The 15348-nt window shown below is 39.9% G+C and overlaps 1 long non-coding RNA gene across 1 annotated transcript; it reads right to left on the bottom strand.

Moving 5' to 3' along the window:
• Window positions 1–1632: 1632 nt before the first annotated feature.
• Window positions 1633–3211, bottom strand: LOC102715656. Its single transcript, XR_001550102.2, has 3 exons — window positions 2228–3211; window positions 2032–2140; window positions 1633–1859 (listed from the first exon to the last, which is right to left on the bottom strand). It is a non-coding gene; the product is annotated as an uncharacterized LOC102715656 (long non-coding RNA).
• Between the last annotated feature and the right edge of the window lie 12137 nt (window positions 3212–15348).

Raw genomic sequence — 15348 nt, 5'->3', positions numbered from 1 at the left:
CGATGCTTTTACACTAGCCACTCGACCACACTCCAGAGTAATGTCACTTGAATTTTACATGCAACCCTCTTGCCACTCTTATGGAGAGCTGCAAGGGAGCAAAATTAACGGGACATGAATTTTGTAGACATGCCAATAAGGAACCACAATCGGGCATGACGGACATTGGTAGTGCATTCTTATAACTATACATGCAACATTATTTTGAGCCCACGTGTATACACATTATTTATGATAAGTATAAAAACTTGCCTATGTACATTACCTGCGGGCGCCACATATGCATAGGTTTACCTATTACCCATCACTGTGTATACATGATACAAACAATAAAATAATTTATATAATAAATAATTTACTTATGGATTAGCTACCAACTATCATATCTTAAAAAAATAAATATTGATTTTAACTTAAAATGATCATATCACGATGCAAGATATAAACTAAAGTTTGGCTTAACTAACTTAAAATATTTATAGACTAAAATTAATAGCGTACCCATGAGTATAAAATAAAAATACATATCCGGTTGTAATATGTTTTTTTACCCATAGATAAGTGGGTAATCAGGCTGCAATTACCGCCCTAACAGAGGATTGCATGGAGCTGCTTGCAAAATTCACGTTTGCGACGTCACTCCAGTCCTAGAGCAAGTAATATATGAAAGGAAGATGTATTTTTGTAAGTATTAAAAAAGAAAAATCGAGGAAGCACTAGTGGCGAAAAGACTAATTCGCGGCGCGAGCGCGCGCGAACACCCCCATAACGCTGTTTTCTGGCCCAGGTTTGGCCCACGGTGGAAAATTGTCCGTTTATTTTATATACGGTTGGGCCCATTTCCTATGGTTTTTTTTTACTTTATGGATATAAAGTTTGCATGCATAAAATTTATACGTAAAGTTTATGTGTATAAAGTTTACATATATAAATACATGTATATATATATATATACATAAAGTTTGCATGTACAAAGTTTATGTGTATAAAGTTTATGGGTATAAAGTTTACATGTATAAATACATGTGTGTGTGTATATATATATAAAGTTTGCATGTACAAAGTTTATGTGTTTAAAGTTTATGAGTATAAAGTTTACATGTATAAATACATGTGTGTGTATATATATATATAATCTGCATGGTTTATGTGTATAAAGTTACGTGTATATAGTTTATAGGTATAAAGTTTTATGTGTATATAGCTTTTGGCAGCACTTCAAATAAATGCTGCCATCAGTTTCAACCATTAGATCTGATTTAGATTAGCGCTTAATCCTGATGGAGACAGAGGGCTAACGGAGCATCTAACGGAACCGTCCTGGAGACTGCCCTCCTCGTCCGCGCGGCATGCAGCCCATTGCCCCACGCCACCGCAACCCATCAATTATTTTTATTTTTATTTTTTTTGTTGTGCTTCTGATAATAGTTTGCTGCTTTGAGAGGATAGGTTGTGTATACTAATGGGCTCATATGTCATTCTTTTTTTTTCTTTTTTTATGATATTAATATATTCTTTTTTTGTATGATATTAATATATTGTACTGAAGTGATTTTTTGTTGGTAAAAACGGATGGTGCAGCACTGCTGCTTGCTAATATGGTTCTCATTATTTGAAACATGTTCTCTCTATAACAATGTGAACTATTTAACTGTAAATTTATACATTTTTGGTAGAAAAACTACATAGCAAATTTAACTGCAGCACAATATATCCCCGTATTGATATACCAAAATGTATCCTATAGGCTATAGCTATACAAAAATATACCCTTATTAGGTATACGAAAATGTGCCCCTGTAGCTGTGCCAAAATGAAGTAATAACCAAAATGCATCTCATATCTTCTCCATAAGCTCCCTGGAAAAAATAAAATAAGATTAGAAAACATATTAATTTGCTGTTTGATGGAATAAAGAATTGACTTAGTAAGTTGCAAAAATAAGGATTAAACTTAGTAAGTTGCAAAAATAAGGATTAACATCCTGATAATGATAAAAATATTTAGACACAAACATGAACTAATAAGTACCAAGATCTCACTAGTACTCATCATCTTCAGTGTCACTGTCAGTCTCAACATCATCATCCTCTTCAAAGCAATATGCCCGATCCTTTTTTGCTTTTCCATCCTTCAATTTCTACATGTACATGTAACAATAAATGTGAGAAATCAAGTCATAAACACACGTATTAAGTATATTTTTTAATTACAATCTGAGAAATACCTTTGGGCATGTAGCCATATTGTGACCTTCTTTTTTGTGACAATAACTACAAGTTCGCATCTTTTTTGCATTTTTAACTTCAGATGGAGGCTTCAACCTCTGGGGTTTCCTCTTTCCCTTGCACCGTGAGATTTGCGGGTCTCCAAACTTCAGACATTTCGTGCTTCACATGGAGCATTCATGGTATTCACTACATTATCATCTTTCTCTAACAAAATAGATTTGAGGTTTATTGCTTGATTTATTTCAATTACTTCATCTTTCAGTTCAATCAGACGTGTACGAGCTTTCTCAATTGCAGGATAAGACTTGACAGCCTCTTTGGCAACTTCCTGCATAAGTTGGTTTAAGGCATGAAGCATGATGGAATCCAGCTCACAATCTTTACCCTCCACTGTCTTGTTACTTACTGCTCTCTTTTATGCTTGCATTAGCATCACGAGTCCACCTCCTTAGAATGTAATGAGGAGGAAGGAACAGCTCCAATCCAACGTGTCGCATCACCTCAAGAGCACGTGGACACAAAATTCCTTGGTATTCAAAACCTTTGCACTCACATTCAGTAGTACTATTTTTCTTGTCTATGACCACAACGCGTATAGGATTATACCATTCATACTTGATTTGGTTTACTGCAGGACGGACCTTGTAAAGTATGTCCTTCTCTACCTCATGCACACGATACCCAGATGCCTTCTTCAATTTTTTTTAAGAAGTGAAAAAACATTTCGTGTGTACACCTTTCGTGCTTCTTCCTCAACTGGATCACAAGACCACAATTGTGCTTTCTCATTCATTGTTCTAATATCCTCATCACTTTCTCTCTCATAAGTACCTTCCACCATTTTATCAAACTTCTTGACAAAATTGTAAAGTGATGTTAGATCCCATCCAAATCTTTGTGACTGCATTCATGCTCTCGCTTCTTTGCGTAGTAGACATGCCGGCACAAAAAGAACCACGAAAGTAGGCTGGGGCCCATGTATCTCGTTTGTCATACATGAGGGTAAGGTGAGGGTTGTCTCGCATCTTGTACTTCTCAAGCATGCCTTCCCAATTTTTCTCAAAGTCTGCAACTGTCAAGCTGAAGTTGATGACAGCTCTCAATTCATCTTTGAAACCAGAAACTACCCCATAAAGAACCCCCAAGTGGTCTCTAAAATTTTTGAATATATGCCATAAACAACACCTATGAACAGTGTTAGAACCAAAAACCTTCTCAACTACTGCCTTCATTGATGGGCATTGATCGGTAAAAAATGTTTTTGGCTTTTTACCACCCATTGCATCCAACCATGTTTGGAACAACCAAAAGAAGGTCGTCTTCTGCTCATCTCTAATCAATGCACAGCCAAAGAATATTGAGTGTCGATGAGGACTGACACCAAGGAAAGGTGCCATAAGCATGCTATACTGGTTGGTATTATATGTTGTATCAAATGTGATGACATCCCCTAACTCTTTATATGCCCTTCTTGATCGTCCATCAACCCAAAAAATAATTTTAGCAGAATTGTCTTCATCGGGTTCTATAGCAAAGAAAAACTTAGGATCACCTTGTTGCCTTACTATGAAGTAATCTACCATTGCATTGACATCCACCCCGACTAAGCTTCTATTCTCCTTTCAAATCTGATTGTTAACATCTTTCTTACCATAATGAAGGTTTGCTTTACCACCGGCCTTTGCTGCAAGATACTCTCTTATTTGAGTAGCACCTACATTTTGCTCACTTAACAACTTGATATCTGCCCTTTCCTCAGCTGTAATTGTCTTGTGAGAACGAAGATGTCGTTTTTTTGATGGAGTACTACCAACAAACTCGTGATTATGGTCTTTGTGGAAGCCTGTTACCTTCCAAATTCCACCTTCATGTAGTCTAACATGAAATGAAGTCTTACAACCAGTTCTTCTTTCTGGTACTGACTTTTCAGGTGTTCCTGAGTTTGGTTTCTCAGCCACCTCAAATGGCTCTTCCAATTGACATTTGTGTTGCTTGTTAAACCCTTGTTTACTACAAACCAATCTCATTGAAGTGATGGTACCTTGTGCATTCTTGTAACCACTATTCACACAAATACTGAACCCAAGCACAGATCCATACGCATTGTAGAAGTCATATGCAGCTTCTTTACTAGAGAACTCCATCCCTTCGTGAGGCTCAAAACCAACATCATTTGAGGTCTCACTTCCATTACACTTCTCTGCTTCATCTACCGGCAAATTGAATACTTCATGTACCAACAAATTTTCAGATTCATCTCCATCCAAAATGTCTATTTCATCAATTGCAAAATCATCCATTTTACCGCTAGTAAATCAAACAAAACTGCATGCGAAAAGAAAAATAATAATGTAAACTCTAAGCTGTACCAAACCAAGTGATACTAACAGTCCCTTTTTGAGGTTAATTATTAACTCAGCTATGTACATTTAGACACACTATATAGGAGAGTGATAATAGAAAAAACTATCGAAAAAAAATATAATTATGATGTACAGTTTCAGACTTAACAATAATTTAACTCGAAATTCATATCAGTAAGAGGAAGCAAGTTAAAATGAGGTCAACCTTGTGAGTAATTAACTGACCAGTACCTTTTAATTTGCATGAATGTGCCTAATTACAAATTGAGGAAAGTAAATGTGATTTTAAGCACGTCCACATCAGATATTTTAGCAGAACCAGTAGCATTATGACATTAAAAACTGAGGGTGACGCACAACTAAGATTTCAAATTATAGCTAAATAGTTCGAGAGGTAACGAGAAGCTAACCAAGCAAGATCAACAAGCAACATGTTCCAGTTAGATTAGTTGCCAAATAAAATAGAATACTTCACATTTTACTAAAGACTAAATGGAAATAAAATAGAGCTATGTATCCCATGATAACTGGAAGTACTCCTATGTTGATCAATAATAGTATGAAATAGGTTTCATATCCAAACCCGTTTCCTAAATTATTTATACCATGCTTTTCGCTTTGACATGAAGTGGTAAATCAACAATTCTCAATCTTTAAACCTAATTTTCCTTTTCAACTAGTACAGATAAAATGGCCACAAGCAACAATTAGATATTGGTACTAAGAAATATACTTCTATCCAATAATATACTATTTGATTCCTATCAGATACTGCAGTTTGAAATTTTATATTTATATCCAATAATAACCAATTAAATATTACGGTACAGAATGCTACCAGCACAACCACCTCTAACAGATTTTTGCAAAGGAATAAAAGAGAGAAGAGGGGTTACCAAAGCTTCATCGGTCTCGGTCATCGGCACATGGGGAAGACACGTATGTAGCGAGAGTAGAGGGGTGGTGACACAGTGCACGGGGCCGGAGGAGAGGGGTTGGGAGGGCTGCAGTGGCACGGGGCTACAGGTGCAGGAGGAGGAGGGGCTGCACTGGCGTGGGGCACCGGAGGAGGATGGTGTGGGTGCTGAGGCCACGGGGCGCAGGGCTGCAGAGGCAGGAGGAGGAGGGGCTGTGGTGGCACGGAGCGCTGGGGCTGCAGGGCACACGAACGAGGAGAGCAGGAGGAGGAAGGAGAAAGGGGGTGAGCAGATCGGGAGGAAGGCTGGAAGGAGATGGGAACGATGAGATCAGGAGGAAGGAGGGCATCGCTCTTTTCTGTTTTAATCGCTAGATAAATTTTAACGTGCTCCGTTAGCCCTCCGCCTCTGTACAATCAATGCTAATCTAAATCAGATCTAATGGTTAAAACTGATGACAGCATTTGTTTGAAGTGCTGCTGAAAGCACGGTAGCCGAACTCTATCTATATATAAGAGAGAGAGTACGTACTGTACCGATGCAAATCCGATCGCGCGCGCGGGGGGCGAGCGCCCGCGCGCGCATTAGACCGACCCCACTAGCGGATGGTAGGCTAAGCCTCTTTAAACTTTCAAATTTAGGCCTTTTTAGTGGGCTGATGTCGTACATGCCCAAGATGGGCTGCTGATTTTAGCTATGCAATTATTAATACTTCACATTGGTGGCTTTTTGGGATAATTCGTCTTATTAAACAAAAATATATAATTATTATTTATTTTTTATAGTTTAATTTTTTTTAATAAATATATTTTAATTATAACTTATATTTTCATTTATTTTAAAACAAAATTGAATAAAATACATTTGCTAAAAAGTCACATTATTTATTAAATATGGATAGATTATTGTTGTGCTTTATTATTATTACTGGCAAGTGGCAACGCTGGTCACTATTTTTGTCTAAATTTAAATTAACTAGCACAGTTGACTATATTTCCCATCTTCATTTGCCAAATGGGTGCGCCATACTTTCTTATACATGTACTAGTATTAATTATATATTTTGCTAGAGATGCATGATTCGTTTTCACTTGGCATGTTGGTACTATGTTCTCCCCTTCCTTTTACATTTTAAGATATTTTAACTATATATTACTACTATTATAAAATACAAAACGCTTTTATCAAGGAATCGCAAAATAACTTCTTTAATCTTGCGCTCATTAATACTACTAGAAGACTATGTGGTCCAATGTATAAGGCGTTGTTATACCGAACCAAAGGTTTCAGGTTTGATCCTAGCCTATGCCCTTTAATTTGCATGGGCCATAGGTTGGGCCGCCTTCTTTTCCAGCCGGCCTGCCAAGCCTCCTCATGGATGGCTTCACCAGCTAGCAGGCCGAGCTGAGAGTGAAGATTGAGGCCCCGTCCGTTAGAGGGGTATAAGTTAACTTATCTCCTGCCACAGAAAACGTAGTAATAGATTAATACATAATTAATTAATTATTAATTATTAAAAATATAAAATAGATTAATATGATGTTTTAAACAATTTTTCTATAGAAAATTTTTTAAAAAATACACCGTTTAGTAGTTCGGGAAGCGTGCGTGCGGAAAACGAGAAAGGCTTATAACTAGTCAGATGGCCGAACACGGCCTGAGGCCGACTTGGACCTCGTGTGTTGGATGCCTACTTTATCCCTCTTTTTCTTTGATTTTCTTTGCGATTTTTTGGCTTTTTTCAGCCCACTCCTATCAATAGCACTAGGGTTTTGTTTTTACTTTTCTAAGAAAAGAAACCAAGCAAATGTCTCGCTTGAATATGACATAAAATTCATGGCTCGGGATTGTATGATATATAAGGCTTGTAAGGGATGGCAGAAGAGTTTGCACGGGGGAGAAGAAGACAAGGAAAAGAAGAGAGCGAAAAAAGAAACGGAAAATAAACAAGAAAAGAAAGAAAAGGAAAAAAGAGAAAATAAGGAGAAAAGGTAAAAAAAAATGGAAATTAAAAGGTTATTAGTAGCAGTTACTGTGTAATGTTTCAAGTTGAATATTTGCATCGAATAAAAAAAATCAAATGAAGTAGGTATCAGAGAACTCGGTTGAAAATGATGTCGCCTCTATCTTTCTTCTTCGTTATCTTAAAGATCATCATCTTATTTAATTTATTTATGATGTTGTGGATAATTACTATTCTCAATTATAAACTTATCGATACAACATATGCTTGCAGACTCAATTGTATGTTGACCACAATTTATTATACCCAACTTAACATACAATTCATTTTTTTAAATTTATTTAATGTCACACCCGGAGTTTTATCCCAAGCCTAAATTCGTAAAAGAAATTCGTAAATAATAATTGACTTAACTAACCCAGGAAAAATCTCTCTAAACAAATTAATTTAATTAAATCGAGGTACCAAATCGATTAACAGGATTTAAACTCAAATTACAGAGTATAAAATTTGGCCAAGCAAATTAATTTAAAACTCGGCAAAAGTGAGGCTTTCCTTTTTGCCTCCTTTTTCTTTCTTTTTTCCTTTCCTTCCCAAATTGGGCCGAAGTCCAATTTTTCCCTCTCTCTTTTTTCTCTTTCCCCTCTTCCTTCACGGGCCGGCCCAGCCGAGCCAGCCCATCCCTCCGCTCTCCCGGCCGGCCCAGCCGAGCCGGCCACTCTTTCCCTCCACACGTGCGCCCTCCTCTCTCCGTTTGGGCCGTCGGCCCATTTGCCGCGCACCGTGCCCGCCTGCGAAGTCCGCCGCCACCTCCTTCCTCTCTCGCGCCGCTGACAGGCCAGGCCTGCCTGTCAGCGACCGCAACCCCACTGCGCCGGCCGCGCCAGAGTCCGCCTCCACCCCGAGTCGCTGTGCCGCCGCGTCGTGGCCGAGCCCGCCGCCGCCTTTTCCGCGTCGTGGCCGGTACGACCTCTAACCATCGCCTCCGCCCTAGCCGGCGCTCCTTCCCCATAAAACCCCCGCCGCCTCGCGCCACCACTCATCTTTTTCTCCTCCGCCACCTAGCCGCCGCGCCCCGTCATCTCGCCCTCCGCCGCCCGCCATCGCCGTCCAGTCACGTCGTCGTCTCCGCCTCGATGTCGCCAACCCTCCACCGGCCTTCATCGTCGCCGATGGGCACCTCAGCGCCCTTCGCCGCCCCTCCGTCCCCTACGCCGCCAAGTCCGACCCCTTCGCCGCCGCATCCGATCTCACCGTTGAACGCCGCTCGTCGCCGTCCATCCACGTCACCCCCGCCGCCTCGACGTCACCGACCCTCCGCCGCTTTCGCCTTCGCCGGTGAGCAACCCCATTCCCCTCTCCCTCCCCGTCCTTCCCCTTTGGTGTCGTCGCTAGCCCGCGCCCGTCGCCGTAGGTCGTCGCCTCCGCGTCGGTCGGGCGCCGTCTCCACCGCCACGCGGTCGCCGTGCCGTCGTCGCCGGCACCCGTCGCTGCCTCTCGCCGTCACGCGTCGTCGCGTGTCGTCGCTCGCCGCGCCGCCGCGGTACGCCGTGGCCATCGCCGCCAGCCGTGCACCGTCGTCGATTGTTGGTCGCCGGTCGTCGCCGCGTCGTTGCGCCGCCGCTGTCGTCGCTCGCCGGTCGCCGCCGTCGATCGAGCGTCCTCCTCCCCGCTCCCCTGCTCCCTCTCCCTGACCGACGGGCCCCACCCGTCGGCCTCACCCTCTCCCCCTTGCCCCGTGGCCCACATGGCAGCCGCTAGCCGGCCGACCCCTCCTCCCCTCGGGCCCGCGTGTCAGCCTCTCCTCCCCTCTCTCCCTCACCGACAGGTGGCTCCCACCCTTCAGCGCCTCCTCTCTCCTCCGTGACGTTAGCAGCCCTATTAATTACGCAATAATTGATTTAGGACTTTTCTGTTTAGTTAAAAACCCAGAAAACTTCTAGAATTCATAACTAATTCATCTAGTCTCCGTTTAGGTCCATTCAAATCTCATTAAATTCATAAAATTGTCAATAATCCATTAAAAATACTTTCTTTTACTGTTTCAGTAGAGTTTGTGTCTGTTTTATTTATTTTTGTGCTTTGTCGCTTAGACTCGGACCCCACCGAAGAGCCGGTTTACTTCAAGATCGTTGCCGAAGTTCCTCAAGGACCAGAACAAGACAAGTAGCACCCATATTTGATCATATTGAACCTATTATTACAAAATCCCCCGCTTTATTTATTCAAATATGCATTGTTTTAATTAAAGTATTTACCGTATTTATTTTCGGGTAATCCTTATTATTATGCTATTATTTATCTAACTTTATTCATGCTAGATCAGGGGTAACTTGACTAGAGTTAGGCCTAGGTTAATGCTTAGCCGTGCTTAGTTTAAGTAGCTCATGGGATCATTTAATAATCATGATTAGCTCTGAATAGCTGTTACTTATGATTCATCACCTGGTTCGGGTTAATTGCAACTAAAATATTGATAATGGTGGGCTGTGGGTGCATGGTTTTGAGAGTCGCACCCATGGTAATTAAGGACCGGTTCGCAGGAAACCCTGGAAGTTATTTCCGTGCTAACCACAAGCCAGAATGGGTAACGGTGGGATTTGGAGTGTAATTGCGAACTATTTGACGTACCCAGGCAAGGGTGAGCGTGATGGAGTAGGGATGGGAGTCGTGGTGTAACGATGGCCTATGCTGCTTCCGGATTCACTTAGACACAAGAGGGGGCTGCCCGACTTAGTTTAAAGGAGGGGGCGAAACCTGAAGTGTGGTGCGATTGAATAGGGAGGGTTATGCGACGGGTCTTGTCATAGTTCCCTTTCCGGTATGCCATGGTGGCATGTCGGCGCACGTTCAAGTGTAGTGGGACTATATCTTGTGAGTACAGTAGTACACTTCTGATCAGAGTATAATCTATTCGAATAGCCATGCCCACGGTTAAGGGCGAGCTGCCAGCTTCACTATGATTAGTTGAACCTTTAATGACCTAGGTAAACTGGCTTTCACTTGGGACTACTGCAACGTGATGTAACGTTGAGTAGTGGTTGGGCCTGTCGCAACGTGGTGTAACGTTGGACAGTGTTGCGGTATTTTACAATTGTTATTTGCTTATTCTTTAAGTTATTTAATTTTCTTTATTCAATTTTAATCTCTGTTGTTTATTTAAATGCTGCTTTATTGCAACTATCCTTAGCCTGCCCTTGATGATCCTTATGCATCATTTACTACTCTCTTTTCCGTGCTACTTGTTGAGTACGATGGTTTGTACTCAGTTTTGCCCTATTTCCCCCTCCAGAGTTAGAAGTGGAATCCGATGGAGGTGACTCTCAGGAGTGAGCTGGTTTACCATCGAAGCTTTGCCTGTGGACTGGAGCCGTACCCACTGAAGCTAGTCTACCCTACCTTTCTGCTGCATTTTCGCTAGAATAAGTGTTATTTTCAATTGTTTCTAAAAACGATGGTTATGCAATCAACATTGCCTTTTTGTGTACGACTCAGGACGCACATGAACATACATCACACTCACGCCATAACACACACGCGAGTTACTTAATTTGGGTTTTTGAGTTTTTTTACCACTCAATTTGTATAACTTTAATAAAATGCCAGAATAATATTATATTATTTGATTTCGTGCCGGCTCTCATTTTTTTCTCGATTTTTTTCTTTCTTATTTTGTTTTTTTTTCTCTTGTACCTTTCCGTTGCCGCCACTTTGCTGTTGCCGTCACTACTTGACCAAGTGGCAAAGCTCTCTCATGGCAGTAAGGGTGGCGCTATAACTTTACATACAATACTACCCTATCAAGTGAGTGGTAGTGGTGAGTTGTCATAACCACCGTCACTATCAAGTGGGTTATTACATACATTATGTCCGCGTAATGCATATCCGAATGATTTTCATGTTATTTGTATTTGATAGCTCTACGACTTAATTTTATAAGCATGACATTTTTGTTTTATTTCAGATAAAAGTATTTCTAAAAAATTTGTAAACAAAGTATAACAAACGTGTGATCTTGTGTCAAGCAATCAAAAGTATTTTGTTAACAAGACCTACGCCGTGTTCGGCACCCCGGCAAGTTATTATCCAAACTCCCTCGTTTTTCGCATGCACTCTTCCCGAATCGCTAAACGGTGTATTTTTTACGAAAATCTTCTATAGAAAAGTTGTTTTAAAAATAATACAATTAATAATTAATTAATCGTGTACTAATATACTACTGTGTTTTCCGCACTAGATAACTAAGAGCAAGTTCAATAGTATAGCTAACTACTAGCTCTAATTCATCTATAGTCAATCTAATAACCAATTCATATAATAGCTACCTACAAAAAAAATATATTACTATGCCCCGCCTGTTATACACATATTGTATCTTAGAGTTCGTGCTTCGTGTTGCACCTGACTATAAATTTATAGCTCGCTGCTTTTCTCTCTTATCTCCTTAAAAATATGTTTAGAGCTGGCTTATATCGTACTTGCTCTAGCATCCTTCCTACCCAACCGAACATGGCCCTAACTTTGTTGTTTTTCAATAACATATTGTAATATACGAATATTTAGCTAGTGTGAAAAAGAATATCACATATTAAACGATGTTACAATACTGAAAGTGACAACCGTTTGACATAAGTTTGTTATGAAAAAAAAAACTAGAGATAGCAACAACCAATTGACGATTATTATTGGGGCATTCGTGCGTTTGATCTTAGTTTGTAGCCTAGTTACCAATCATATACTACCTATTGTTTTCCAGGTGCGAGCTGTTCATTCTCAGCTTCCCCGCACGGCCACGTCTGATGCGACGCCGTTCCAGCCGACGTCGCCGATGTCGTCTTTAATTATCTTCTTGCCACGTACCAGCTTTTATCACCCCTGCATCGTACATCCATTCACCATCTTGAACCAGCCAACCCTCAAGAAAAACCAAGTTTGCTTCTTTTTGTTCGACCTACTGAGCTAGAGCTCGCCACCGCCGGCCACCGACGCCATCCCCCCCGCTGCTCCATCCCCAAAATCAGCGGTAAAAACGGGAATCATCACCTCTTATTTCTTTTTCCCCCTGAATTTCTCTGGCGAAATCGTCGTCGGAATCGCCTACCACCGCTGTCCCCGTCGCCGCTCTGTTCACTGCCGGCGGACTGCACGACGCCCTGCCGGCCAGCGCCTCTATGCGCCCAGCTGCTTGCTCTCCTACCGTCTTCACCTATCCCTGAACCTCCCCGACACCGCGCCCTCGCCGGAGCTTTGCGGTTGCCTCCGCCGTCGCCAGCCTCACCCGCCGCCTCCCAGTCACCACCACCGAGGGGAACCGGTCCCCCTCGGCCTTCCACCGCTGGAGCCCGCCTTTCCCGGCCAGGCCGGCCACCTCCTGGTGCTGGCGTCCATCCCCCAGTGGACGAGAGGGAGAGAAAGAAAAGAACGTAATACATATAGTAAACAACAGCAGTAAAGTTAACAAAATTGTTTCGTCGCCACAATGTAACTGGCAATTTTTGTGAGTCTGTGACAGACCTTGTGCGTTTCCATGTAAAATTCTTTCGCTTCATCTTCTTTCAAGTTAGTAGTCATAATACTCGTGTGTTGCATCAGATCATAATACAAAGGCTAATTAGGCCATGCTTTCGTTTTGTATGCACAATTTATTCCAGGCCAGTTTTTTAAGGTGGTTTTAGTGTGCTATTCTGTGGGCAGTTCCATATAGGAGAGAGAGAAAATTAGGATTATCCTTTTAAAAATAGTTCCAGAAATCCTATTTTCACTTTAAACCCATTTACCTATCCGTTTGACATCTATATGTAATGGAGTATACTCTTCTATATTTTATATTTGTCTTCATTCATTGCAAAATCTCCATGAATAGATTATGCTGCTTCTTATGTTCTTTTATCACTTGCTCTCCTTTAGATTATATTATGTTTTCGGTTTGTGTTTCCTTACCCACCCGCAGCGAAGCGCGGGTCCCGTCTAGTTTGATATGTTTTGCGAACTATGCTCATTTCACCTATTTTTCGAAACCGAATGTCTGACCTTATTCCATTAAGCACAAGCGAAAATGTTAACTTAGGTCGTAAGTACCTTTGATAGTTTGGCCTAACGATTGCAACAAATAAGTGCACCTTGTATATTGGTTTGACAAATTTGTATTGGAATTAATTTAATTTGGTTTGGGATAAATTTAACATCACATTTTATTCCATTTTGATCAAACTTTGACAAATTTGAAATATAAATAATCTTTCCGAAAATATTTCAATTCGTCAAATTTGAAAATTTCCTCCATTTTGACAGAACATTCTTGAATTTGAAAAAAAATAAATTTTTAAAAATATTTCAGTTTCATCAATTTTGATTTTTTTTTTAAAAAAAATATTTATATTTCAAAGTCATCAAAATTCTATCTAAATGAAATAAAATTTGTCAAGTCAAAGTCAAATTTTTCACAAACCAAATAAATTAAGTCAAATTTGAAAATGTATTCTATTTTGACAGATTTTGATGAATTAACTTTTAAAACTATTTCAAATATGTCATATTGAAATTGAAAAAAATGTTTATTCATATGTGAAATTCATCAAAGTTCTATCAAATTTATCAATTTTTTTGTCAAAATAGGATAACATTTATCAAATTGATTTAAGTTTTTTCATAAAACCAAATAAAGTAATTCAGATCTGACACAAGTATGTCAAACCATATTCAATTGCACTGATCTATCCTGAACATTATGTAAAAACAGGAAGAGGCTTTGGAAAGTAGGTGAAATGAACAAAGTAAGAAATGAATTTTTTTGACCTTAGTTAACACCGTCGCTCTGCTTGTAATTAACGGAATACGGTTCAACGGTGATTTTGATTTTGAAAAAGTTCAAATAAGTAAAGTTGGTAAAACGGTGTTATTTTAGTAATTACTCCATGTGTCCGAAAACAAATCAATCTTTTATTTTTTTCCTATAATGTTTGACACTCTGTCTTATTAAAAAATTTTACGATTAATATTTTTGTTTTATTAGACGATAAATCATGAATAGTACTTTTGCGACTAATTTTTTTAAATTTTTTATTTTTTTTTCAAATAAGACGGATAGTCAAATACTGGACACGAAAACCGAAAGATTGATTTGTTTTGGGACGAAGGGAGTAAAGTACAAAATAGGGTCAAACATGTAATTATACCAATATTAATTGTTGAGAGCAAATTCAATAGTATAGCTAATAACTAGCTCTAATTCATCTATAGTCAATCTAGTAGCCAATTCATACATAGTTACCTACAAAACATCAATACATGGTCCCACATGTCATGCACACATTTTGTCTTGGAGCCCGTGTGCAGCTGGCTAGCCCACGTCCCATCTCTCTCCTCTTATTTTTTTTAAATATGCTTATAGCTGGCTTATAGCCTGCTGCTATTGTACCTGCTCTGATCACGAGTCTCGTATACTCCGTTGATGTCTCCTCTTGTCTTTTGTCATCGTCCTGCCTGCTAACTCCTAACCTCTTTCTCAGTGATTTTTATGGGAGGAATTTGGGTTTGAAAAGGTAAAATTTGCACATATATTTTACAAATATTAATCACATTAAATTAAAGGTTAGTGTATAAAAACTGTGCCAACAGATAAATATTTCGAATTTGAGGTGGTTACATGATAGTTAATTTTTTCTAGGTATGAAGAAAGCAATTAATGTAATTTAAGAAAATTAATGATTAAATATTAATGGGTGAATATTAAAAGTAAGGACTAAGGAGAGGTTGCGGGTGGTTGGGTAGGGTTGACATTATGAATGAGAGCAAAGAATTGAGTGTTCTCTCGAGTTAAAAGAAGTGTTAAGTTGAGTACTAATAATGGAGTTGGGTGAGACCGACCGATGGTA

The sequence above is a fragment of the Oryza brachyantha genome, chromosome 4 (genome assembly GCF_000231095.2).
Source record: "Oryza brachyantha chromosome 4, ObraRS2, whole genome shotgun sequence".
Taxonomy (NCBI): domain Eukaryota; kingdom Viridiplantae; phylum Streptophyta; class Magnoliopsida; order Poales; family Poaceae; genus Oryza; species Oryza brachyantha.
Note: the sequence above shows the minus strand (reverse complement) of the source record. Positions and strands in the feature narration are given on the sequence as shown.